This window comes from Pleurodeles waltl, chromosome 1_1, assembly GCF_031143425.1.
Source record: "Pleurodeles waltl isolate 20211129_DDA chromosome 1_1, aPleWal1.hap1.20221129, whole genome shotgun sequence".
NCBI lineage: Eukaryota > Metazoa > Chordata > Amphibia > Caudata > Salamandridae > Pleurodeles > Pleurodeles waltl.
In genome coordinates this window covers 432,862,715-432,888,458 of record NC_090436.1, presented here as the reverse complement: position 1 = coordinate 432,888,458, position 25,744 = coordinate 432,862,715, and the positions used below count along the sequence as shown (strand labels likewise).

Genomic DNA, 25,744 nt, shown 5'->3' with positions numbered 1-25,744 from the left:
CCCTGACCGTTCTTCACTTGCCTCTCCTCTTGTTACTCAGTGCCGGCCGGCATCTTTTCCTTCTTCTCACCCGCCCTTCGCCCATTATACATCTGCCTACTTTATCCCTTCTGGAAAGTGTTAGAGAGTTCTGTGGAAAGTGTTTTGCCAGTGGCCCTCCACCAGTTGTACACCATAGGTTAGTATTTGCTGTAAGTCGTGCTTGCCTTGGCTGGGCCCTACTTCCATAAACGTTAACTCTATGTAGAATTTGTCTCTCTCTAGCAGTCTCATACCCCCTCACTCTTTCTCCCCTCTCAATGGTAAAATCCTGGTACTGGCGTACTAAAGGTAATTCATGGCATATAGGACACCTGTGGAAAATACTGGCATACTTGAAGAAATTCTTGGCATGTGGATACCCATGGCAGAATGTGAATACTAGCACATTAGAAGTAATTCATGGCATAACGGTGAACAACCTGGCATACTGGAGGGTGGCAACCATGACAAAACGCTGGCCCTGAAATACTGAGGTAATTTGTGAACTAAGGGCCACCTATGGTATATGGACGTCATAAATTCAAAAATTCTGGCAGTGGCATATTTTATGGGTTTTTTATATAAGGAGGCACCTATGACTAACTGCTGGCCCTCGCACAATGGAGGCAATTTTTGACATATAGGGCATCCATACACATTTTGGAAAAAATAGGGTCAACTCCTGGGGAACCTCAGGTTTCATTGCCTTGGAATACCATGAAAGGATGTGAATTTTTAATTAATGCCCTTTCAGTGCCTATGGCATTTTAGCAAATCCATGTGAAATTGTGCTTTACAATGCATTAATTCACTGTATTCTTTTCAAATTTTTCTCATGGGGAGAAACCCCCTAGAGAATGTCTGGCTCACTTGCTCACTACAATTCAGGACAACTATTGTGTCCCAGAACTTGCAAAGATCAGGTCAGCACCATAACATAGGTGGCATCTAAATAGACATTTGTCTGTGTTATGTTGTTGTACTTGTTATAATGGAACTTCAGCAATGCCAATTGTTGTGATGTGAGGGTCATGTGACATGCCTACCTGGAAAAAACAGGGTCATAGTTCATATGATGTTACTTTCTGTGATGTCATTAAGTTAGGCAAAGAGTGTATAAAGTCACTTCTGCTACACCTGGGGTTTTAGTGAATCAAAGCCCGTGCAGATAAGTGATGGTGACCTCTACACTTAGGGCCAGATGTAGCAAGCCGTTTGCATGGCGCAAACTGCGAAAAACGCAGTTTGCGCCATGCAAACGGTCTCCTGCGATGCTCATTCCCAAATTGCGAGTCGGTACCAACTCGCAATTTGGGAATGTGACTCGCAAATAGGAAGGGGTGTTCCCTTCCTATTTGCGACTCGCATCGCAATTCAGAGTTGCTTTGTGACCGCGAATGCGGTCGCAAACCAACTCGCAGTTACCACCAGTGTCACACTGGAGGTAACACATTCGCAAAAGGGAAGGGGTCCCTATGGGACCCCTTCTCCTTTGTGAATGTCGAAAAAAATATTTTTTCAGAGCAGGCAGTGGTCCTGTGGACCACTGCCTACTGTGAAAAAAACGAAACCAAATGGTTACGGTATTTTTTTCATTTTGCAACTCGTTTTCCTTTAAGGAAAATGGGCTGCAAAATGAAAAAAAAACTGATTTAAAAAGCAGTCACAGACATGGAGGTCTGCTGACTTCAGCAGGCCACCATCCCCGTGAGTGCAGGGACTCGCTATAGGGTCGCAAAAAGCGACCCACCTAATGAATAGTGATGAGGTGGGTCTTTGCGACCCCATAGCGAGTCGCAGACGGTGTCTGAGAAACCGTTCTGCATCCTGAATTGCGACTCGCAAATTGCGAGTCTCACTGACTCGCAATCTGCAAGTCGCAATTAATGGATTTCTTACATCTGGCCCTTAGTTCTACAACTGGTAGGGTCCACAGACACTGCACGATACCTTCCACCATAATAACATAACCAGAAGATGATCATATTATACCTAATTATTTCAACCCCCTGCCAACAATTATAAGATGGTATTTATTCTCCTCATCCCTCCAGGGCTCGCCTATTACCCCTTGGCCTTCGCCAGTCTACCTCAACCTTCCGGTCTCCCGAAATCGGTAAAGTGAAATAGTAGCACTTATTATTTCCAGCTTTTACTAAAAAACAAATGTGCAGTTTGGAGCACTATAAAAAGTGTCATTTTCAGGGTATAACAGATTTGCATAGACTGCTTTAAGTTCCAAAGATCTGCAAATAACACTACCGAATGTAGTAACTCACAATCATGCCCCTTGTCCCAACCCTCTCGCTAAAATGAAGCTTGTATTTTCAAAAGCAGACTAGCCCTGGGGCCCTTAGTAAAACCGCTCTCCCAGAGAGCCGAACCTGAGCTGCAGTAGGTCTGGCTGGCTTGCTCCTAAGAGCCCAAGGACAAGCCGAGCAGTTACAAGATGTAAATCAAGCAACATGCCATGTAAAAATATAATAAAACTTATAAAATTCAACAAAAGTGATTTTTTTTCATCATTTGTTTTTCCATTGAATATATTTAATTATATCGGTACATTGAGTGACTCTTATTGACAATGATTATTTAAAACGTACGTTTCTAGAAAAATTATAGTGTCATCTGGAAGAGAAAACACCACACGTTTTTATGTGAACATTGCTGACTTCTCCTAGCAAATAAAAAACAGACCGACTTTAGATGTGCTTAAACACCTCAATGACGGGAGTTAAATCGATTAGCTAATGAAAGCTGCCTTAGAGATCCCACGGAGAGTGCTTTGGGTTACAGGTTTTCATGAGACACATGGGAACTGCTCCTGGCTATGAAGAGATATTCATTCAACTGTTCTGCTTTTACCTCAAGCTGAAAGCAGTTATTATATATCAACTCAGCTGTTTTTAACAGTTTTTGGGTTTCCACAGCTTGCTGGGATACTTGGCCTGACTACGAGCTGTGCTTAATTTGTGCTTGTTGTTTCCGGTGCGGAGCACCGGCATTTATTTCTGAGGGCCGGCGCTTAGTTTTCTGTCTCAAGCATTTACTGCCAGCAAAAGACACGTGGGAAAGACGGAGGAAGAGAAAAACGAAAAAGCGTCGCAAAGGAGAAAAGCAGGAAGCTGACAGAGTGAGCTGAAGGGGCAGGGAGTGGCTATAAATGGACTGAAGACGCCCGAGGTGGCTTCAGGATTACGCTGCCTCGGTATTATGTGCTCGCACATTTCATTGCAGCAGCTGCGTGTTCAAGAGGAGGGCTTTGGGCACCGGCACCTTTTTATTTACAAATTAAACACTGACTGCGAGGTAACAGCTAAGCCTGAGTCAGACATTGTTTTGCCTGGCCTGCCCGCCTCTGTGGTGCACATGCATGAATGCAAGGTGTGCTCTCTGTGTTCAGTGCCACATTAGTCTACGTTTAATGTGGGAATGCTTTGCAGTTTGGACACTTATCAGGCCACAAAGGCCCATTCACAAGAAGTAATGCAGGTGCTCTTTCTCTCGGTGTGTATGTGAAATGGCAACCTTGACACACGTGTCTGTTTTCAACCCGTACCAGCCTGAGCAGCATGCTACTGCTCTCCTCAGCAGTGCGGCGCTCTGACGTGCAAGGACCTCATCTGCATTAAGAGAAAGGTGTTTGGGGGCCCAGGCAGCAGCCTGTCAGACTGTGACGCTTCTTCACCAGTGCAGATCCAGGCACGACGACCAGCAGGATCATCCCGCGTGGGCATCCCCATCGCACTCACATATGTGGGAATAACAGCAAAGTCTACGTGCTCTGGGTGCCGATCCATTGGTCAATAGTTAGGTGTCCTTCTTGATGCCACATGAGGATTGGCGAGTGGGCTGCAGACTCCTGTTGTCAGTGAACCTGGCATGGGCATCACAGGGCCTGAAGGGGTAGGACAAGTACATATTTGTACCTGCACTGCTACTGAGCAGCAGATCATGTCCAAAAATGTACAGTTCTGGGGTATGTCCATACATCTACAGGCCTGGGAAGATAGAAAGACTCCTAACACAGTGACATCTGCTTTCACAGTTGTATTTCAGCTACGAAAACAGCCTAACACTCTTTATTAGTGCATCCTCTGTTTTGTGATATCATTTGTGCTAGCAGAGAATCTTTATGGTACTCTCTGATGCTGCAGACTGGCCTGGGCTTGTGTCCTCAGTGACTGTGGAGGATCTTGGTTTGTGGTTCTTCTGATGAGCTCGATCCTAGTTCCATGAAGAGGGCTCAAAGTATGCAAGGAGCAGAAGATTGAGCAGTTTGCGAGTAGAGAATGGGTGGTGAGGGGGATTGAAAGCTAGGTTTGAGGGTGCGTAAGAGTGGAGGGGATATTCTGGGTGACGGCAACTGTGAGTAGAAGGTGAAGTTGGGAATGAGGACAAATGTGAGTAGAAGTGAGTGATTGATAGTAGAGAGCTGAGGTTTAGGATGAGTGTGAATCAAGAATGAGCACTGAAATAAGTGAGTGGGGAGTGAGGTGGAGGGTAGGTGGCGTTTGAGAGTGAAAGTGAGTTGAGAATAAACGTGAAAGGAGTGATCTACAAGTAGTGTGATTGTAAGATGGTTTATCGAGACATGGATAGGGAGAGCGAAAGGGTTATTGAGGAGAGCGAATTCAATGTAAGTTAGAAGAGTGAGCGTGGCTGAGGAAGTGAAAGAAGCCTACCTCGCTTCTCTCCTACATGCCTGAGTACCCTGGCTTCACTATACCACAATGACCCTTTCCAGGATCTCTGAACTCACCATGTCATAAGCCACTGCCTAATTCTTTACATCCTAGGAGAGCATGAATTGGATTTTTTGGGGAAAAACAGAGGAAACACAAGTACAGGGAATGATGTGAACTTGAGATCCGGGGTCAGGTAGAATACTGTTACATTTCTTGAAAGGGTTCAGGTACCCAAGCTGAGCTAGGCAATACAGGTCATTCCCTGTGCAAAGGAAGGAAAATGTACGCAACCTTACTAAGTTTCCAATTCTAGTCTAAGCCAAATAACAAATTACAAGAATTTACACAGAGGAACCCCCCTAATCGAGCCTGTGGAATACACGTCCCAGTGATACCACAATTTGGAATGCTACAAATTCATAACTGGCAGATAATCAGATGACCTGCACCCCAACTGCATTAAGCCCCATATAGAATATCCATCCATATTCCAACGCCACATGTCCTTGAATGGGAGGTCGCAAGTCCCACTCCCCCATACACTGCATCCACAGGAAAACCCTACACTCATCCACAGCACACTATTAATTGGGTCAGGACTTGTCCATGACTTCCCCCACAGAGCTCCTGTCCCATGGCAAACCCACAACCACAGACAAGCTTTGCACCTATGAGACTGGACTAAATAATTGTAAAATACAGAAAATGCACAGAAAGTCTCAAGAAGAGCTTCTGCAAATAGCCAGAAGCATTTCCCCTCATCAGTTTTAAGAGACTGCATTCGTGTCTAGCCAAGGTGATCATAAATATTTCTTTAATCAGATTGCTGAGTCTTCAAGTGGAGAGGATCCTAAGCTTAAGAGCTTGATAAGACCAGATAAGTCAGGCAGTTGGCAGCCATACTAAAATTATGTGTCTCTTTGGCAGCCGTTTTGAAAGATGGAAGTAGAAACCTTGTTTGGAATCACTGCTACTCACAGGCTTGTTTGTTTCCTGAAACATCTCGTCTTCCTAGGTCTGTTCTTGCTCGGATTTTATTTACAGCTATTAAGTCGAATATTTTTAAATGAGTGCAGTAAAAGCTCCATGTCATTTACTCTTTTTATTTCATCTACTAGAAAGGCCAGACGGTGACACCTCGGTCTTGATAATCAGAGCTACAAAGGCTGCCTTGGTCACAGGACTTGTACAGGCACCTTTATCGCAGGAATGGAAACCAAAATCAGCTCTGAAAAACATATTTAAGAGCCCCGCACTGCAGAAGGCTGTGAATAAGATGGGGCCATAGAGCCCCATTCAATACTGGGTCATGGAAATATATTCAGCTCTGAAAGTTACCCCTATTTTACAGTCATCCAGGAAAATGGCTGAGTGCCAGCATGATCAAGCTGACCCTGGGCACTTGCAAGCAGGCTGAATATTCATGGTACATCTGTGAACTAGAGTCTACGGGCCTGATTTAGAGTTTAGCAGATGGATTACTCCATTACTGCGGTGATGTATAGCCTGTCCACCAAAATATAAATCCCATTATATTCTATGCTCCAAACTCTAAATCAGACCCTAAGTTAGAGACATGTTTATTGTAGCATTCCTCTGAAGACCCTCTGTGTAATGAGAGTACAGAAGCCACCCATGGTATCTGAACGCAGATGGAGAGCTTAGTAAATGTCCAACAACAGAGATTTGGCCATGAGTAATTTGAAAGATGTAAGTTGTTAAAAAAAAGAGTTTACATGTATTTGATTGTTGTCAAGAAAATCAGGAGTACTTTTATGTGTGATCGCAGTGCAGGCCAGGTCGCAGTCTCCATCAGGCACTGTGGAAAGAGGAAATAGATAAGAACAGGGAAAGGTAGGTAGAAAGAAAAGAAAGAATGGAGAAAGATAGGATGGAAAGAGAGGAAAGGCCAAAGGGTGGGGCATGTACATAAAAAATGGGCTAACAGACTTACTGCTGAAAGTTGGGACCTGTGAAGAAGACCAGGATTGGAGCCACAGGAGAATGGGTGGTGGCCAAGAAAATCCAGGGACATTGAGACGCTCCAACTGGAGTAGCAACATGCTGAGGGGAGGAGGACACTGTGACTGCTCAAGAGGGTGACGAGGAAGTAACTCAGGGTATTGGGACAGGATTTCTAACCTACGAAATCTGACTCTATTGGAAGCACCAGTAGTTTCTATGGGTTTCCTTTCTCTTTTGCAGGTGTAAGAAGGGGTATTTCTCTCAGGGAAGAACAGGGACAAAACTTAAAAAGCTGTCCTTCAGGGTAAAGGAAAGGCCTGGAAAGAGACACCCCTGGTGTTGTATTTCAGTTACTTTCTTTAGTTTGTTTTCTCTTTCACTTTACAAATACAGCTTTCCTGATCTCCTTCCAAGCTACACTGGACCAATCACTGGGATGGAGTCAGGTGAGGGGAAAGGGAGATTGAGGACTCCTGAGAAGCGAGAGGATTGGGCACCTAAGCAAACCAATGCATGAACACTGAACTGTGAGACTGTGAAGATTCTGTTTTTCTTCTATCACAGCTCTAGGGGCCCTATTCACAAAGGTAAATTTACTTGAGTAAATCTACACATGTAAATGTACTCTTACCCTGTTGAGTAAATTTACTACTTTTGGCTATTCACCATTTCTGACTGTAAATATACTCCAAAGTGCACACTTTCATGTCTCCATCCAACAATTATGGATGTAAAGCTACTCCTTATAATTGTTCACACATAGGTGGAGAGCTCTGCCACCTTAGAGATGTCCATCACTATGCTGCAGATCTCCGTCACCATTGTGAAAATCTCTGCCTCCGCTGTGGAGATCTCCCTATGAGAAAGAATAAGGAGAAAAATTAAAGTTTATCAATTATTTTAACAAAAATGCATGTCTTAAAATATAAATAAATGTCAAATAAATTAAAATAATTATTTTTACCCTAGTAAAAAAATGATAGAGCAAAGCACCTCTCAAAACTAAGGTTATTCATTAATTAAATCATGGAAACATATTCATTTATTATATATTAGAGGAAGAAAATAACAACAAAAAAACCCTACCAAGTAGGCAATTTTGTTTTTCATTTATTCTTAGTACATTTAATTAAAACAAATATTTGAGCACGGCTTATTAGCTGAAAAGCATTAGCGAGCTGTTGATGTTGCAAGCAATTTAATAAAAACATTGTATATACACCCATGTGAGCATTGTACTCTTCTTTTAGAATCTGGAAACTTGTGCTATAGTTTGGTAGTCAGATTCTAAACCCCACTACTGTGCTTTGCCTCCATGAGGGTTTTGCTACAAGAAGTGGAAAATAGTACATAATTGAATATGGAGTGTGTTGCAGTACTGGTGAGTAGCCTTTGTGGTGCTACACTTAGGGGCATATTTATACTCCGTTTGCGCCGAATTTGCGTCGTTTTTTTCAACGCAAATTCGACGCAAAACTAACTCCATATTTATACTTTGGCGTTAGATGCGTCTAGCGCCAAAGTTCATGGAGTTAGCGTCATTTTTTTGCGTGAACACCTTCCTTGCGTTAATGAGATGCAAGGTAGGCGTTCCCGTCTTAAAAAATGACTCCCAGGCATGTGCGTGGTATTTATACTCCCGGGCAAAAATCACGCCCGGGAGTGGGCGGGGCTAAAAACCCCGCATTTGCGCCTCTTTTTAACGCCTGGGTCAGGGCAGGCGTTAAGGGACCTGTGGGCTCAGAATGAGCCCAGAGGTGCCCTCCCCTGCCCCCTGGGACACCCCCTGCCACCCTTGCCCACCCCAGGAGGACACCCAAGGATGGAGGGACTCATCCCAGGGAAGAAAAGGTAAGTTGTGGTAAGTATTTTTTTATTTTATTTTTTGTGGCATAGGGGGGCCTGATTTGTGCCCCCCTACATGCCACTATGCCCAATGACCATGCCCAGGGGACAGAAGTCACCTGGGCATGGCCATTGGGCAAGGGGGCATGACTCCTGTCTTTGCTAAGACAGGAGTCATGTTAATGGCGTCTGGGCGCCCAAAAAAAATGGCGCAAATCGGGTTAAGACGATTTTTTTGCCTCAGCCTGACTTGCCCCATTTTGGGACGCCCAAACGCCATTTTTCCCTACGCCGGCGCTGCCTGGTGTACGTCTTTTTTTTCACGCACACCTGGCAGCGCCGGTCGGCTAACGCCGGCTAACACCATTCAATAAATACGGCGCCCGCATGGCGCTTCAGAATGGCGTTAGCCGGCGCTAATTTTTTTGGCGCAAAACTGCGTTAGCGCAGTTTTGCGTCAAAAAGTATAAATATGGGCCTTAGTCCATTGCTGGGCTAAAGTACATTTACTACTGTTTGTTATCTTTAAGGCAGTAGTAACCTTATAAGTGTAGTTTGTGATTAGCAATGGTCTTACTCTTCTGTGGGTGGATGTTTGTACTAGCATCCCCACTCAACCTCCTCCTTCTCCTTCCCTCTCGATTAATCCCTTATTATACTTTCCTAATCCCCCCCTAATTTAGCAGTAGATATTCCCCATTTTCCCACCACTCCCTCTAGTCCCTTCCACATTTACTACCAAGTGGTAAATTTACATGTACAGGGTTCTCCCTCCATAGAAAATATCTGAGAGGCAGAGAGTTCAATTTTTCAGCAAATAGTAGTAATGTAGTAGTACTTTACATACTACAAAAAGCAGTTTGTGAATCACGCCCAAAATACATATATTAAAGAGTGACAGTAGCCACTCTGTAGTTATAGTTAGGATTCCCAGAGAAAGGAATTCCTCTGATTTTTGCCCCTTGCTAACTTATCACCCATTTGACAAATCTCCACAAACCTTTCCAGACCTATAGCATTTCCGACATTTTGACATGATGGAAAGTTTTGTGGTAAAACATTAAGGTGGTGCAAAGATAAAAAGGGTGTCCCAAACAGATTTTTTTTCTCCCAATGTATGTTCCATAGGCTTTTGTATTTGATGAAGCGCAGAAATGGCTGAATGGATTCTGATTAAGTTTGCCATGCATTTTGCAGCACACATAGAAGGAGCAAAAGGCCATGAAGGATTGTCCCTTCCTGCAGATAAACAATCATTTCAGAAGGCCCTTTGGTGCTTCTATGTGTGCTCCATTTTGCAGCACACATAGAAGTGCCAAATCGCTATTGTAGATTGTTTATGTGCAGGAAGTGACACCTTCTTGCACAGAAACAATATATCCCCTCAACGCAGACACCCTTGCACTATGGTGAAAGGATCCCTGTGTTTGTCCAAACAGCTTAATACAGCGCCGATGCAGAGGGAAACACAGGGGTGCACTGTATTCCTGTAAAAAGGGTGCATCCTTGCATTTCAAAAGTGGTGAAACGCTGCCACTTTTGGTGCAGCACCACGCTGCGCCACTTTGTCATAAATCTGGGCCTCAGTCCCCTGTCCTGAACTTGTAAAAGGGAAAAAAGATATAAGGGGACAGGGTAGGGATACCCTGCCCCGCTATGCCCCATGAGGGGACTCAGAAGGACACACCCCTAGGGGCCCCAAAAAAAAAATCCGCAGTTTCTGCTATGAACCTGCAGGATAAAACAAATGGCAGCCAGGACTTCAGCCGAGTCCCAAGATGGCTGCCAACACTTCCTGTCCTGAACTTGTAAAAGGGAAAAAAGATATAAGGGGACAGGGTAGGGATACCCTGCCCCGCTATGCCCCATGAGGGGACTCAGAAGGACACACCCCTAGGGGCCCCCCCAAAAAAATCCGCAGTTTCTGCTATGAACCTGCAGGATAAAACAAATGGCAGCCAGGACTTCAGCCGAGTCCCAAGATGGCTGCCAACACTTCCTTGTTGAAGTGTTGGCAGCCAATCAGATTTTAGCACGAGATCGGAATGGGTCGCTAACCTTTGCGTCCCTAGATATACAAATTTAGATTTCCTTAAATTTCTCAAAATCCACTGAATGGATTTACACCACGTAACAAAGAGGGCTCTTTCTGGACCAAGAGCTAACTTTCTGCCAAATTTGGTGTAATTCCGTCCAGTGGTTTTTGCGCTGTCGGTGTTCAATTTTCCTCATGGGAATTAACTTTGAAAATGCTCTAAATTTAACCCTCCCCCCTCTTATTTCAGCCCCCCATGACAGATCACTTCAAAACTTTCCAGACAACAGCTCACGTGACTGTCAATTTTTTTTCAAAAATTTCTTGAAGATTCGTTAAGCTGCGCCAAAGATATAGGCAAGTAAATAACAGCTTTTTCTATAGCAACTAGATCCTAACTGGCGGGGGCACAAATTAAAGTTACCTTAGGGTGCAAGCTATAGTTACTTGAAAGAACTCTAACTATAACTGCTGAATTTCTATGGTTTAGTACGAATAAATTCAGAACCTAACTATAACATCCCTGTAACCTTTGTTTTTTTCAGTGAATGTCTATGTTTTTTAACGTAGAGTAATTTTAATTACTATAAGTTATTCCAACCCCCGTTGGCCATGCGCGGCGGGAGTTGGTGACATGGCCTGGCCTACAGCCAGGCCTTGCTGCCAAGCCCTTATAACCACCCAGCCCTGTGCCACACACTTAGCCACAGGGCCTTTCTCTCTCAGTGGTGAGTGGGTGTGTGAGTCTATGAGTGGGTATGAGTGGGTTCATGAGTGTCTGAGTGGGTGTGTGAGTGGGTGCATGAGTCTCTGAGCGCATATATGAGTGAATGAGTTAGTGTATGAATGAGTCTATGGTTTTTTCTTTCAAATTGTTTCACATTTGTGAATATTTTGCGAATAATTTGTGACAATTTGTGAAAATTCATGAATTGTTGTGAATATTGCGCATAGTGATGTAAAACTATTTTAACCCCATAATTTGCCCCTAAAACACACCTATATCACACCCCTGGGTTCATGGTACCTTCAGCCAGACCCCCAATGCCACTTTCAATTAGGATTTTCACCCCTGGGGACCATGTGACATGAAATAAAGTGACAGCTGCAACTTTCTAGTCAGGTTACGGTCAGCGTTTCATGAATTTCTGTGAAATATTTGCGAAATATTCGTGAAGTAACTGCGGCCAGAGATATTCAAATTTGAATTTCCTTGAATTTCCTTGAATTTCTCAAAAACTACTGAACGGATTTACACCAAATAAGCGAAAGCACAATCTGCATACCGAAAGCTAGCTTTCTGCCAAATTTGGTGTAATTCTGTCCAGCGGTTAGGACTGTAGTCAAGTCTAAAGATCCTATCAATCAATCAATCAATCAGTGATTTCTAAAGTGTGGCTAATCACCCGTAGGGTCTCAATTCCCTATGGGAATTAACATGGGAAACACATCATTTTTCACCCCTCCCTTTTCTCAGCCTCTGCTTCAGTGATCACCCCAAAACCTTCAGAGTGCAACAAGAATAACCGTGACACTTTTGTTGGAAAATTTAGTGAATCAACCGGCGCTAAAGATATTGGCAAGTCAAAAAACAACATGGCCCTAACTATAGCTACGTAGTGGAGACCGCCACTAGGTAATGTATACATATATATATATATATATATATATATATATATATATAGATGTAAAATTAAACAAAATACACATATACATTTTATATTTTAAAAGTCGAAGTAATTGTATTTGATTAAACATTATTTCCTGTAGGGTGTTATTTTAAATCCCAGTCTCCATTATGTTCAGTGATAGTGTCTTGCAGTACTTGTGAGTGGCTATGTGTGGTGTTGGATTTACTCCAACGATGGGCCACAGTATCTTTTACAACTTTTTTTGGATGTTTTTGGCTGTTGTATCTTCAGAAGTTCCGTTTGTAAGCAGTAATGGGCGTACACTTGTGTTTGTGTGTGTATGTATGTGTGTGGTGGGGTATTTTATTTCTGCACGTCCCTCCCTAAAGCCCTCCTTAACCCTCTCTCAAACTCTTCCATTTAGGTGTAATTATACCCCATTTTCCAGCCACTCCTCGCCCATCCTACATTTACAACTAAAATGTAGACCTATGTGTGTAGAGATCTCCGTATTCTTGCAGAGATCTGTGCATAGAAGTTATAGGAGACATGTAGGCAGAGTTCTCCCCACGTAGGTTTGTGAGTTGTATTTTGTATTACATAAGAAGCACTACTTCAGTACTATGTAACAAAATGCAGTTTGTGAATAGGCCCCAAAGTGTTAATATTTCTTAAAGTCATCAGATTCATCTGCAGAAGGGTTACTGCAGCCTTACCTATAAGAACAGAGAGATATGTCCACTTCAGTTTCTGTGTTACGCCCATGTTTGAGCATTGGGGCTGTATGCTGCTGTGAACTCGCTCGGCATTTAAACCCGGTATTTCAAGTGAAGTGCTACCCACATTGGCTAAGGCAACAAGAACATTTTCAGACTTCGGAAAGCGTAATAAGAATTCTACTCGGGCCACGCTACGCACTACCCATGTGCCATCTTTTCTCCATGACAAGTGAGGATTATGGCATCTATCTGCGACAAAGCCAATGCATGTGTACATGGATTTCGGCACCATAGTTTTAACCAGTTTGTGCCTCATGGATGGCCTGTTTGCGTGGAGCACTGGCATCGGACAGACAAAATAAACACATGTGTGCATTCACCTGTTTGGCAAAAATGTAAGTAGAAGAGCAATGAGAGTAAGGGTTTTATAATAATTTTCAAATTGCTGAAAAAGATTTGACTAAAATTACCTATGGTAAGGGTTGATGATAGTTGCTTGTGCATTCTCATGTGGTTTCACAGTGTTGGGATAGCCTTTCAGCCAGTCTGGCAGTCTGACAAATAAGCTAACTTGAAAGGACCAATGTTTGGGCTGCTTGTTTTGGTCCAGTTAAAACATCTCACATACTGGATCTTTCAAACGGCCCCATCTGACAGTGCTAGACTACCCTGAAGTCCAGTCCAGCACTGGGTGGAGGCAAGGCCATTGGGGCAGCAGTGAGAGCGTGATGACTTGCCTTGAGTAATGCTTGACTAAAAAAGGGGTGACCCCTTCATTTCAGTGGAGGAGCGTTGCCTCAATAAAATGCCTCCAGAAATGAAAATAAAATGATAAGTTAATTCATTACCATTTTATTTTTCATCAACCCGTCCTGAACCGAGTGTCAGGACGGGGTGGGTCTGTTGAGTGGCAGCAGTAGTGGGCAGCCTGACATGCGCACTATAAATCTCTCAACCCAGCTGTCTTTGACAGCTGGGTTGAGAGTCTGCAGAAGCCTACAGTGCCCTCTGGAGCACCGAGGGAGGCTGATCCCTCCAATCCTGCTTCTTCTCTCATGCTGATTAACAGCATAAGAGCAGTGCCAGGATTGGTTAAGTGTCTGTGCATGCAGGTAAGTGACTTTTTATTTATTTTTCTTTCTTTAAACTATTTATTTTGCACACCCGCCGCTCCACTGCAATAATTGCAAGCCACCACTGGATTAAACTCACCTATAGCGGTAATGTTTTCTTGTCTTTGCTAAAACCTATTATCTGGGCGTTCCTGACCTGATCCACAATTCAGCAAATCTGAGGCATGAATTTTTCAAAAATGGTGCTTTCATGTGTTAGTTATGAAGATTTGTTCTTGTTCTCATGAGCTCACCCAGCACCTTCTCCTTAGAATATTGAAATCCTTTAGATGTGTGACCAGCTATAAAAACACCTGCAATAGGGTTTAAATGTGCCTTTCACCTCGTCTCTGGGAGCTCCACTGCCTGTTGCTGTGGGATCACTTTGCTCCATTTTCAGTGATTTACAGCTCTGTTTAATGCATACTTCTCCAGACTGACCGAAATCTGAGGCGGAAAATTTCCTCCACACTGTTGAGCGGTAAAAGTGGTAAGCGCACATGAAAAACACTCCCTGTCCCTACTAAAACTGAGACCTTTCCCATGCCCTGGGACCTGAGAATGTGACATGCCTGGCAGTTAGTTTAGTCCTTGTGTGTCAGACTGAGGCCCTCATTACAAGTGTGGTGGTCTTAACACCCCCATACTCGCGCCCACCTAAGTCACGGTCTGATCTCCACATTACGACCGTGGCAAAAGCTCTATGGTCGGACTGCCGGCACCACCACTTTTAGGTCAGCTGACGGTCTGGTGATGCCGGCGGTCTTAATTTGCCAGGGCAGCACTGCCCTGAGAATTACGATCCCTGTGTCCACAAGCTTCTGCATAGCAGTTCCACTGCCATGCAAAGGCTGGCGGACACAGGGTGCTGGGGGCCCCAATGGGGGCCCCTGCACTGCCCATGCACTTGAAATGGGCAGTGCAGGGGCCCTTATAGATGGCCCATCGCGCTTTTCACTGCCGGACTTACAGGCAGTGAAAAGCGCAACTGGTGCTGTTGGAAATTAAGAGCTGGCATGAATGTTGTGGTGAGTTTCCTGCTGGGCCAGCTGGCGGAAATAATGTTTCTCGTAATAGGGCCAGCGGCCAGGAAACCATAGTGGCGGTCTTCCGGCCCAAAGAGTTTGGCGGGCGGCCCTTGCCGCCCGCCAAACTCATAATGAGGCCCTGAGTGTTAGGTGGTACCTCCAGCAACATTATAAAAGGCTGGTGAGTGAGATCTCTCATCTTCAAAGCAGGTAACTTTTAAAGCCTCTCTGAAAGTTGACAGTTGTTCAATGATTACCTTCTTAATTAGCTATGCTAGGAAAGGGTCAATTACAGGATCTCTTTTTCTTGTTTTTAAATGGTTATAACAATTTCCATTACTGAAGTTGATACTGTCTTACAGGGTGGTAGAGGTGTTGCCATAAATGGTTTTATGAATCAATACCAGTATCTTGAAATTAATTCTAGCCTGAACTGGAGAGATGTGTTCACTGTTAGGTATGTTAGACACCACCTTTGATGCTGAGTTTAGTTTGACATGAAGTTTCCTCATGTTAGCACTGGGCATGCCAGACAGCAGCAAATTTCCATATTATAATTTGTTTCCAATGATGGCCCTTTTCAATTGGCCCTCTTTTGCTTGTCTAGGAAATACTTCATTGTAATTGGAGGGAGTAGTTGGGGAATGTAAGAATGGCATTACCACGGCTGTCCATGGATAACAGACTTAACTGTTAACTCCTATTATTTAACCATATCATTTCAACTGTGGAGTCACAAACGTTTAGTGAGGTAAACTGCAATCTCCATTTTTCAGAAAAGCATCAGGTCCTAATGCTGAAACTCGAACTTGGAGGAATTGAGGCTACGCCAGTTTCAATCTGTCAGTAATGACTCTTGGCAGACACACCCTCCACCAATATGCAATTGTTGGCAAAAAATGTTGTCAAGAAGAAAACCACTTTCGTGTTGTCAGCATATTTCTGTATATACGTCTAAAGCTTCTGCCTGAATGTGCTGGATATATATATTAAACAGTAGTGGCAACAAACAGGACCCCTAGTGTACTCCATACTGAACACAAAACTCTGAGGTCTTATCCAGTCTTACAAAGCCTGTGGCCTCCATATTGCTCAATAATGACATAAACACCTTAGTGGTTCAGTCTGACACCACCACCACATCCTCCATTCGCTTTAGAAATGTAAATGTAACATAGTCTAGGATGTCACATGTTGCTGATAGATTAAGTAGCATGAGGAATCCTGGGTCTCCGAAGACTAATGGGGTGGCTGTCTGTAAGTCAATGAGCGCTGTCTCCATTGTACTATTGTGATGAAACCCAGATTGCCACCACCCAACATCTCATTCCTTTCAAGAAATTGCCAAAGTTCAATATTTTCAACTTACTCAAGGATTTTGAAGTGCTTTATTAGAAACAGATTGATAATTATTGTATAAAGTGGATATACAGATTGGTTCTGTGTCTGTTTCTGAACCATGACTGCTTCAAACTATCAGGTATAATACCAGAACCCTGAAGAACTGTTAACCAGTTCTGTTAGAAACCGTGCTAGTTCCTCACACAGCCGATGATAAGCCATAAGAAACAGGAACCTCCCAGACAGAAGGTTGGACTAAACTTGTTTGTGATCAAAAGGGTCCCCCATGGATACGTTTTCAGAACAAAAAATTTGTATATTTGGAGGACGTGCATGGTGGACAGCATACAATTCTCCTTCCCTCGAGTGACTGTCTGGCATCAAGTTAGAGGGAATAAGCTTTGACCTATCCCATCATATCTAAAACGTGGTTCTACAGTTAGTATACCAGTCCAGCAGAAGACATTGAACGCTACACTTAAGTAAACAGGCCCTAATTACATTCTAAACAAGCAGTATTCCTTAATTCAGGATGGCTTTCTTGTAATTCATACAGACATATCCTAAAGCAGACAGCTTAGAATCTACCAAGCATATTCACCTATCCTGACATGACCAATCAATACCGGTAACATATTGGAAAACCATTCATTTAAATTACTTGCTTTCTTACTTTTACCGAGTCTTAAACATGCAATTTCATCAATAAATGTGAAAATGATGGAGTTACAATAATCAACACGTTTATGCGGGTCACCATTTCATGGCAGATCTCCATTTTCTCACCTGGGCAGGAAGATGGCATATCTAAGAGCCTAGTGATTTCTATACCACAGTTAATGGCCAGACCTAGATTTATATTTCATTGACCACTTTTTCCTCTGATCTGACTGGTCAAGTTTGACTGAAACACATTTGTACAAATATTATCTATAAATTGGCTGCCATAACATCCAGTCATCCTGGATTTAAGAACCGTTGCCCCAAATATTCTTTTGAAAGTTGAAATATTCTTTTGAAAGTTGAGCAACACAGACAGTAGGCAAAGAGTCCACTTTCAAAGGGGATAACATTGATGTGAGATGAGATACCAATGTGCATGTCAGTGAGTGTATGTAATAGAGTTCCACATTTAACACCATGGGGCATATTTACAATGCCCCTGCGACACATAAATGCCGCGGAGCATCACTTAGCATGCATATTTACAAGGCCACGTAAAGCCACCTTGCATGGCTTTGTAAATATGGTGCCCTTTCATGCATAACTCTGCGTGAAAGGGGTGTTCCATAAGTGCTGCTCTGGGTGTCCCCATGTAACCCCCATGCAATCTGATGCATTCCCAGATTTACAAAGCTGGGAATGCGTCAGAGTCCTACGCCATCCCAATGGTGGCATACAAGTGGTGCAACAAGGAGAAATACCTTTATTTCTTCTCATTTTGTCCTCCTTCATTGCACAGCACACACAGAAAAAGGTCAATGCCATTAATGATTATTTATGTACAGTAAGGTGTACTTCTTTCACATGAACAGTTATCCCTGCAACAAAGGCATCCTTCCACCATAGTGCAAAGGTGCCTGCACGCGTTGGCACTAGACAGCCAATTGTGCACCAGCATAGAGGAAAGTACAGGGATGCGTAGTATTGCTGTGAATATGATGCATCCCTGCTCTTTCTTAATGGTGCAACACGGTGCAGGAAGCCGGCTTGCTGCACCACACTGCCTCATTTTATTGTAAATATGGGCCCCTATGTTTAAAGGAGGATGGTGGTGGCTTTTGCACATCTGGACATTCATAGAATTCTTTAACACAGCTGCATCAAAGTAAACAGAGCAGATTCAGTAACATCGTGTGGAGCTGTCCTGTATGCCCACAGCCATCTCTCTGCTCCCTTCCTCCAAACCAAATGATTCCTCAAAGCCAAGTGTATACCGTCCACCACTAGCCTATTAACCAGGGCACAAGTCAAGAGTACATGCAGGTGGACGGCTTCCCTCCACTATTTTCACAGGGTAGACACTCCACCCGCCACGAGGTTGGGCCCCAGTGAAACATTCTGGATTTGTACCGGTGTAATTTGTTTACACTGGGACACATTCAGAGGCTCCTACATGTTGTCTGCTTTGCGTTCTAAGCAGCACAGTGTAGGCGGCGAGGGGCTTTTTTTAGCTGAGACCAGCTGGGCCCAAAACAAAGGCCCAGTTTAAGGGACCATCAGCCCTCCTTTTGTTTCAGTAGGAACCTGGATCGGGCATATCTCGGGCCTAATACCTGGATGCCTACAGAGTCGAGAGGAAAGAAAGACACAACTTATCCCTTTACAAGTAATTAACAGAAGCTACATCTCGAGGCTTGTTTTTCATTTTGTTCAGCCCCCCGTGGATATGCATGCACTGTGAGAATGTCAGATGTACTGAGTAATTACATAAACAACATTTTTATATAATTTTATTTTTGTATAGTGCTACGCAGCCCATTAGGGGTTCAGAATGCTTTTACATCACAAAAACATTATGCATTGGCAATAAATCATACATGTGTAAATCAATGTACAGGATGCATTACATAATGCAGTGAGGGTTACATCACTCTTACTGGTAGGCATTACGTGTTAAGAGTGCATAGCAAGGAGAAAAAAGTCAGATTCAAGTGTAATGCAATGCTTGGGGTTGGGTGTACTAATAAGACTTTCTTACTCCCCAAAGAACCCCTTTTTATCACCCTTATAGGAAAAACAACAGATTGAGAAAAAACAATAAGGTCTTAACCAGGGCCACTGGAATTATGCGGAGTTCCAAATTATTCAGCAGAGTTGACTAAATTATGTAGCCAGAAAATGCAAACTATGCGGAGTAATGTGGCACATTTTGTGATGACCTTACTTCATTATTTTGTCATTTTTACACTGGTAACATTGTCTGAGAAAATATTTCACCTTGGTAGTACCAGTTTAATACCCAAATGCAGCATTAAACAACTGAAAGATGATTAGTCAACCTTTGCAGAGGGCCTTCCACTGCACAAGTTAACATGGTGCCATGTGTTTAGTAACTTATGATCTATTTCAACTAGAAACAGTTTTTTTTTTCAAAATCTACATTTTAATTAGCAGATGATGGATTACGTGGAAAGTATGGCAAATCCATATTTATGTAGAAAACGCTACAGCTGTGGAATCACACATATCCGGTGGCCCTGGCTAACTCCATGCTGTGCAGTTGGCATGCAGGTCCTTGATGCCAGTTCATAGCTCACTGCGCTATATTAGGACTGCAATTTATGAACAGAAAGTAACAAAAGGATCTCAGTGTTAAACACACTTACCTATCTACACCAAATAAAAAATCTGTCATCTGCATGTTACAGGATGTGCTTTGCAGAATACTCATCAACCTTCTATGCTACTTTTGAGTCGTGACTAGACAATCCAAAGATCTCTCCAGCAAGAACATTAACCCAAGAAGTATCTTACCACTAATATTCCCTGAGATATACTGGGCACACAAAGATATCTGCAGCGGGTGCCTTAAACCCATAAGATATATTTTTTGAATGCAGCTTTTGCAACCAATTAAGACAGAACAGATTTATTGTTGCGTTTCTTTTTGAGCCAATTTCTTTATGGCAGAGTTTTAAAAAATATATATTTAAGTTGACTTTCAGGCTGCTTTTTATGACTCTGCCATCATGACTCCACCTCCTCTTTTTGTTGCCATACCTTGACTATCAATATATTTGGTCCCAAAACTTTTCCAACTCCAGTACTGTTGTAAGGATGTCACACCGGCCTGAAGCAAAGCAGGACAACTATTTCAAGTCTGCCTTGTGGCTGCCCTGCAATTTTTTCAAAGCATGGCCAGTACCAGAAAGCCTGGAACAAATCAGCAGGAAAACATAAAAAGTTCCACACTGATTCACCCAGAATGCAGCATACCAGGAAGCCAAAAGATCAACATTCGTTGCACAGGATTTGAAAAGGAAAGCAGCAAAAATGTTGGTCTTTTAGTTCCTGAGCCCCTACATCTGTATTTGCTGTGCTGTACTGTGCCTTGCCTTCCATTGGAGCTTGAGCAAACTCGGTAAATGGACAGGAATAGTAAGAAAGAAGCCTGACAGAAAATGCTGGCAGACAGGAGTCGAATGTGTCCAGCTTTTTATCACACATGGAACAACATTGGACTTTATTAAATTAAACACAAGACATATTTTTACCTAGGGTCACACAGTTTGTTCAAGCAGGGAAGTAGGGATGGACCCTGTGTTTATAAGCAGAGAAGTAGGGATGGATCCCATGTTTTCTGTTTTCATATTGTGTAATTCCACTGCTAGATGGGTGTGGTAAATTGGGTCATTGACTGAAGGGAGAGGCAAAACCCTTCTCAAGTAACAACCACAATCATTGTCAGGATGAACCACAAATGTTAAAAAATTAACCTGTGCTTAACCTTCTGTTAATTTGGAACAAAAGCAGTCAGGCTTAACTTAGAGGCAATGTCTAAAGTATTTATGCAGCACATAAACAGTAATACAGTGAAAACACAACACAACAAAAATCCCAAGCCAATTTAGAAAAATAGATTATAAGTCAATATATAATTTGAGACAACAAAAATCAAATCAGTACAACCGCAGATATGCAATTTCAAAGATTTAGGTAAGTACAGTTGGTAAAAGCACAAAGTGCTACCAGCGGTCATCTGGTCATGCTAGACCAGGGGAAAGTCACAAGTTCAAGTCGACTACGATGGAACGCAGGCTGGATACATTGACCAGATTAGACACACTGAAAAAGTTTCCTTCCCAAGGTCAGACTCGAAGAGCCCAGTTTGCAGTGGAAGTGGCCGCTAGGAGCAGGGACAGAGTCGCTGATGGTCATTGTTGTAACAGGAAGAGCAGGCCGGGTGTCAAAGGCAGTGATCGCTTTAGCATGAAAATCCTGTCAGACGTCATGGATGGTTGTTGCTGGAGCGCCGCGTTGGCAGTCACTGCAGGCTTTCGCTGCTGTATCTCGAACTGCAGATCTTGTGTTGGTGTTGTCAGTTGTAGTTGCTGTAGCATGAAGAGTTGATATCACCGAGCTTCTCATTGGCAGACAGTGTGGGTGGCAAGATCTTTATGCAAACTGACCTCTTTGTGGTCGTGAAAAGCCCAAAACTTCAGGAGTTTTCCAAAGGAAACTTCAGAGGAGTGTACTCTGATACCAACCAAGGGCCCACCTGGGGAGGCACCTCTTGAGGATCAGGGACTCACTTTTGCAGAGGCCAGCAGGGCTCAGGTTGGTACAGTTGCAGGTCTAGTGCAGCAGGTCAGCTGGGCAGTTGCAGGGAGGCCTCTGGAACTTGTTATCTCCCTGTAGCTGTGCACAGGAGGTCAGTCAGCCGACTCTTGGAGTCACTCCAGGGAGCCTGGCAGGAAGTGAGCAGCTCCAGTCTTCCTTCTCAGACAGCAGGGCAGGCCTCAGGCCGCAGGGCAGTCTTCTGGCAGCAGGGCGGTCCTTCTTCTGTAATGTCCACAAATCTAGGACTGTACTCAAGAGTTGGTCAGTGGGACCAATATTTATACCTGGTGCCTGCTTTGAAGTGGGAGAAACTTCTAGACTTCCAACCAAAGCTGGTTCTGGAATTTCCTTCCGTCTTCTGGTAGCAGGATGTCTGAGTCACAAAAGGCGAGTGGGAAGTTCTTTGTGTGTGTGCTGAGGCTGCTCCCTCGAAGTGCAATTGTGGTAGGTGATATCTCCGCCCTCCCCTTTGGTCATGGTGGCTCCTCCTTCCAACACCCAGGTCACCTCTGTGATACTGTCTGGGAGAAATACACAAAGGCCAACTGCCAACTACTCCTAGTCATGTGACCCAGGATACAAGCTGCAGGCACCAAATGGTTATGACAAGAAAATGCCAATTGTCTAGAAGAGGCATTTTCAGAATTGTAACTTAACATGTGACTTTACCATTAAAAACACTTTCACATTACAATTCTTCTTATCACTTCCTATATGTAATATGGTAACCCAATGTTATCCTAATGGAGATGTAGGTCTTTCAGTAGTAAATAACAAATGTAAGAGTTTTTCACTGCCAGGACATATAAAACTTAAAAGTACATGTCCCACTTTTTAAGTACCCTGCTCCCTTCTGATTGGCTGTTTGGGGTCTACTCTATGGGTGACCTATATGTATTAAAAAGGGAGGTTTAGGCCTGGTGAAAGGTTTATTTTGCCAGGTCGAAATAGTAGGTTAAAACTGCACACAGGCTACAATGGCAGGCCTGAGACATGTTTAAAAAGACGACTTCAGTCAATGGCACAATTAGTGCTGCAAGCCTCCTAGTAGCAGTTAATTTACAGGCCCTGGGTACATGTAGTACCACTTTACTAGGGATTTACAAGTAAATTATATGAGCTAATTGGGTGTAAGCCAATTATACCATGTTTAAAGGAGAAGCACTTCAGCACTGGTTAGAATTGGTAAAGTGCACAGAGTCCTAAATGTCATCAAAAACAATTTAAAAAAAACAGGAGGTGTGAATATAAAACGTTTGGAGGTGACCCTGTGGAGGGGACCAAATCCAACAATTGGAATCTTTCTATTTCTACTGTTTTACATTAAAGTTTAATGCTTTGTCTTTACCAGATTTAAGCTAGCTTGGCCGATGAAGGGTGATACCCTGAAACCAGCCCCAGGATGCTTGTTTCTGGTCCAGGGAGGAACTGGCCTGGCAGTTCGGGCTGAACTGTTCTCATGGGGAACAGGGTCAAGACTGATTTGCATATGGCTGGGTCCAAACTGGAATGGCATGGGAAGCAAAAATAATAATGGACTAAACCCAGATCTGTGACTGGGGGTGAATGTTTGATTTGCTCTGCATTTCGTTCATCATCTGTTGTTTTTGCATTTGTCACCCCAAGTGGGAATGTATGTCCAGACGTGGGTCCTGTGCTTGATATGCCACTAGATTCAAGCCTGGCTGATGAAGGGTGATACCCTGAAACTGGTCCCAGGATGCTTGTTTCTGGTCCAGCGAGGAACTGGCCTGGCAGTTTGGGCTGGACTGTTCCCATGCGTAACAGGGTCAAGACTGATTTGCATATGGCTGGTCCAAACTGGAATGGCATGGCAAGCAAAAAAACTGATGGATTAAACCCAGATCTGTCACTGGGGGTGAATGTTTGATTTGCTCTGTATTCCATCCATCATCTGTTGTTTTTGCATTTTGACTTTATTTCTTGGCACATGATGGTGGAGCATGGGTGGCAGGCAGAGCCACATGAAAGTAAATTGTCATGTGCACCATATATATGGCATAGATTGGTGGAATAGTATACCTGGTGGAGAGGGCTGGAACCCAGATGCAGTGTTCAACTTGTATTTTGTGATACTGGTCAAAGTGGGCTAAAATTGGCAAAGTATACAATGGTGGTATGCTATGTAAGTTAAAAAATTGTATAGTTCTGATATGCACAATTATAGTTTATAGCATTTTTAATGCCATGCACAAACTGTGCTTTGTTCTTGGTGCCAAGTTTAGTATGGCTGGCTTGTAGCACTAAGTGGATTGTCTACTGTAGTTAGTTTGTTACCAAACGTCATCCACATTTGAGCTGTTAATGACTTCCGATAGGGAACTCAAGTCACAAACTTAAGTACTGATTAGCTTTAATTTGTTAAGTCTTGTAAAGCACTAAGATGTACTCATAATAGACCTGCTAAGCATAGGTTGGAGGTCTTAAGATCTTATTTCACTTCTTGTGGTGTCACTTCCTGTGAGGTCATGGGCTGTAATACCACTTCCTGTGATGTCACATGCGATGTCACACATCTTGATGTCACTTGCATACAGCCTAACTTGGTTAGTCCACCCACTTTATTTAGGACTTGTGTCCTGCTATTAAATTTCTCAACAAGAACCTTAAGCACATGCAATGAACAAAGCTGTGCGATTGAACTCAGTGCCTTGCCCTCAAAGAATGCACTCATCTTCTGTGAATACACTTGTATAGCATTATAACGCAACCTGGAGAACATCCTTTCTCAGAAAGCTTCTGTCCAGCACATATCTAATATCTCTTGCAGTTACCATTAACATAAAATCAATCTCAATCTACTTGGATAGATAATTAACCAGTAAACCACAAATTTACAACTACTTCTGCACCACCAGCTGTTGACACAAACTCTTAGGAGATTGAATAGGCTACAACTCACCATCTTCAACTCTTTGTCGCTTCAACTAGTTTTTAACACACATAAAGTCCTCCCACTGTAAATTCTGTAGGCCACCCGTCCATGACAAACCTTCTCACTGCACTTATTACTACATCATCCACTGCAGCATCACTCCATTCCTGCCTCGTCATTGTGCAGGAATGAAGTGAGGTAGTTTCATGACCATCCACCAAACTGTCTCCCATCTTGTACACCTAGATTCCTAAACTAGTATGTCTTAACATCTCATCTGCAGTCAGATTCTGCAATTCAGCTTCAAACTCCACCTTGAAAATATATACTCTTGCAGCATAATAATCCATTCTTCAATGTGAAGAGTAGCACCCACATATCCTTTGGTGGATATTTAGACCAAACGGCTCATTACGAGTTTGGCGGTCATGTGACCGCCAACAGGCTGGCGGAGAAGACCACCAAATTATGACTTTGGCGGTGATGCATACAGAATCCTGCCAAAGAACCGTCGGCACCGCCAGTGTGGTCAGACCGCTGTGATCGATTGGACTCACCAACAGTCCGGAGGTGAGCATGTTTGCGCTAGGCTCATGTCGAGGTTGCACACCTCCAACATTTCCACCACGGTCGGACCAGCACGGAATACCAAGTGGAAATGAACAGTACAAAAGGAGACACTCACCTCTAGGAAGTCATACTCATCTTGAGCCTCCATGGATCCACAAGTAGACATCATCCAGCTGCTCCTGCTCGCCGAAAGGCAACAGAATCATCGCCAACAAGTTAAGTACACACACTCACCTGTTACATTTGTATATTGTTACATTTTGTACAGTTACATAACATACCATATGGAAGGGTTCTGAGGGCTACACTCATACGTACAAGTACAGTGACACACACACTCACATCCAGCAACAAAGACATCCACAGATACACAGCATGCACACTTCAGCCAGCACACACCACACGTCAACACTTTACATTTATGCACGGCAACACAGCACAGGCCCAGCCTCACACAATCCCATACAAACTGGTAACAACCACAACCGCACAAATATAAACACATGTCAAACACTCACATCGAACACTGGCCAGGTGCTCGACACACATACAACACAATGTACAACCATCTGTGATGGAACACACACAATTGCACCATCATACAACCTAG

At 43.4% G+C, this 25,744-nt stretch overlaps 1 long non-coding RNA gene across 1 annotated transcript in view; it reads right to left on the bottom strand.

Moving 5' to 3' along the window:
- Positions 1 to 2,562: 2,562 nt before the first annotated feature.
- LOC138284905 (uncharacterized) overlaps positions 2,563 to 25,744 on the bottom strand; it is a 234,963-nt gene continuing 211,781 nt past the window's right edge. The window contains exon 4 of the long non-coding RNA XR_011201471.1: positions 2,563 to 7,530. This is a non-coding gene — a long non-coding RNA (uncharacterized lncRNA). The remainder of the gene's footprint in view (positions 7,531 to 25,744) is intronic.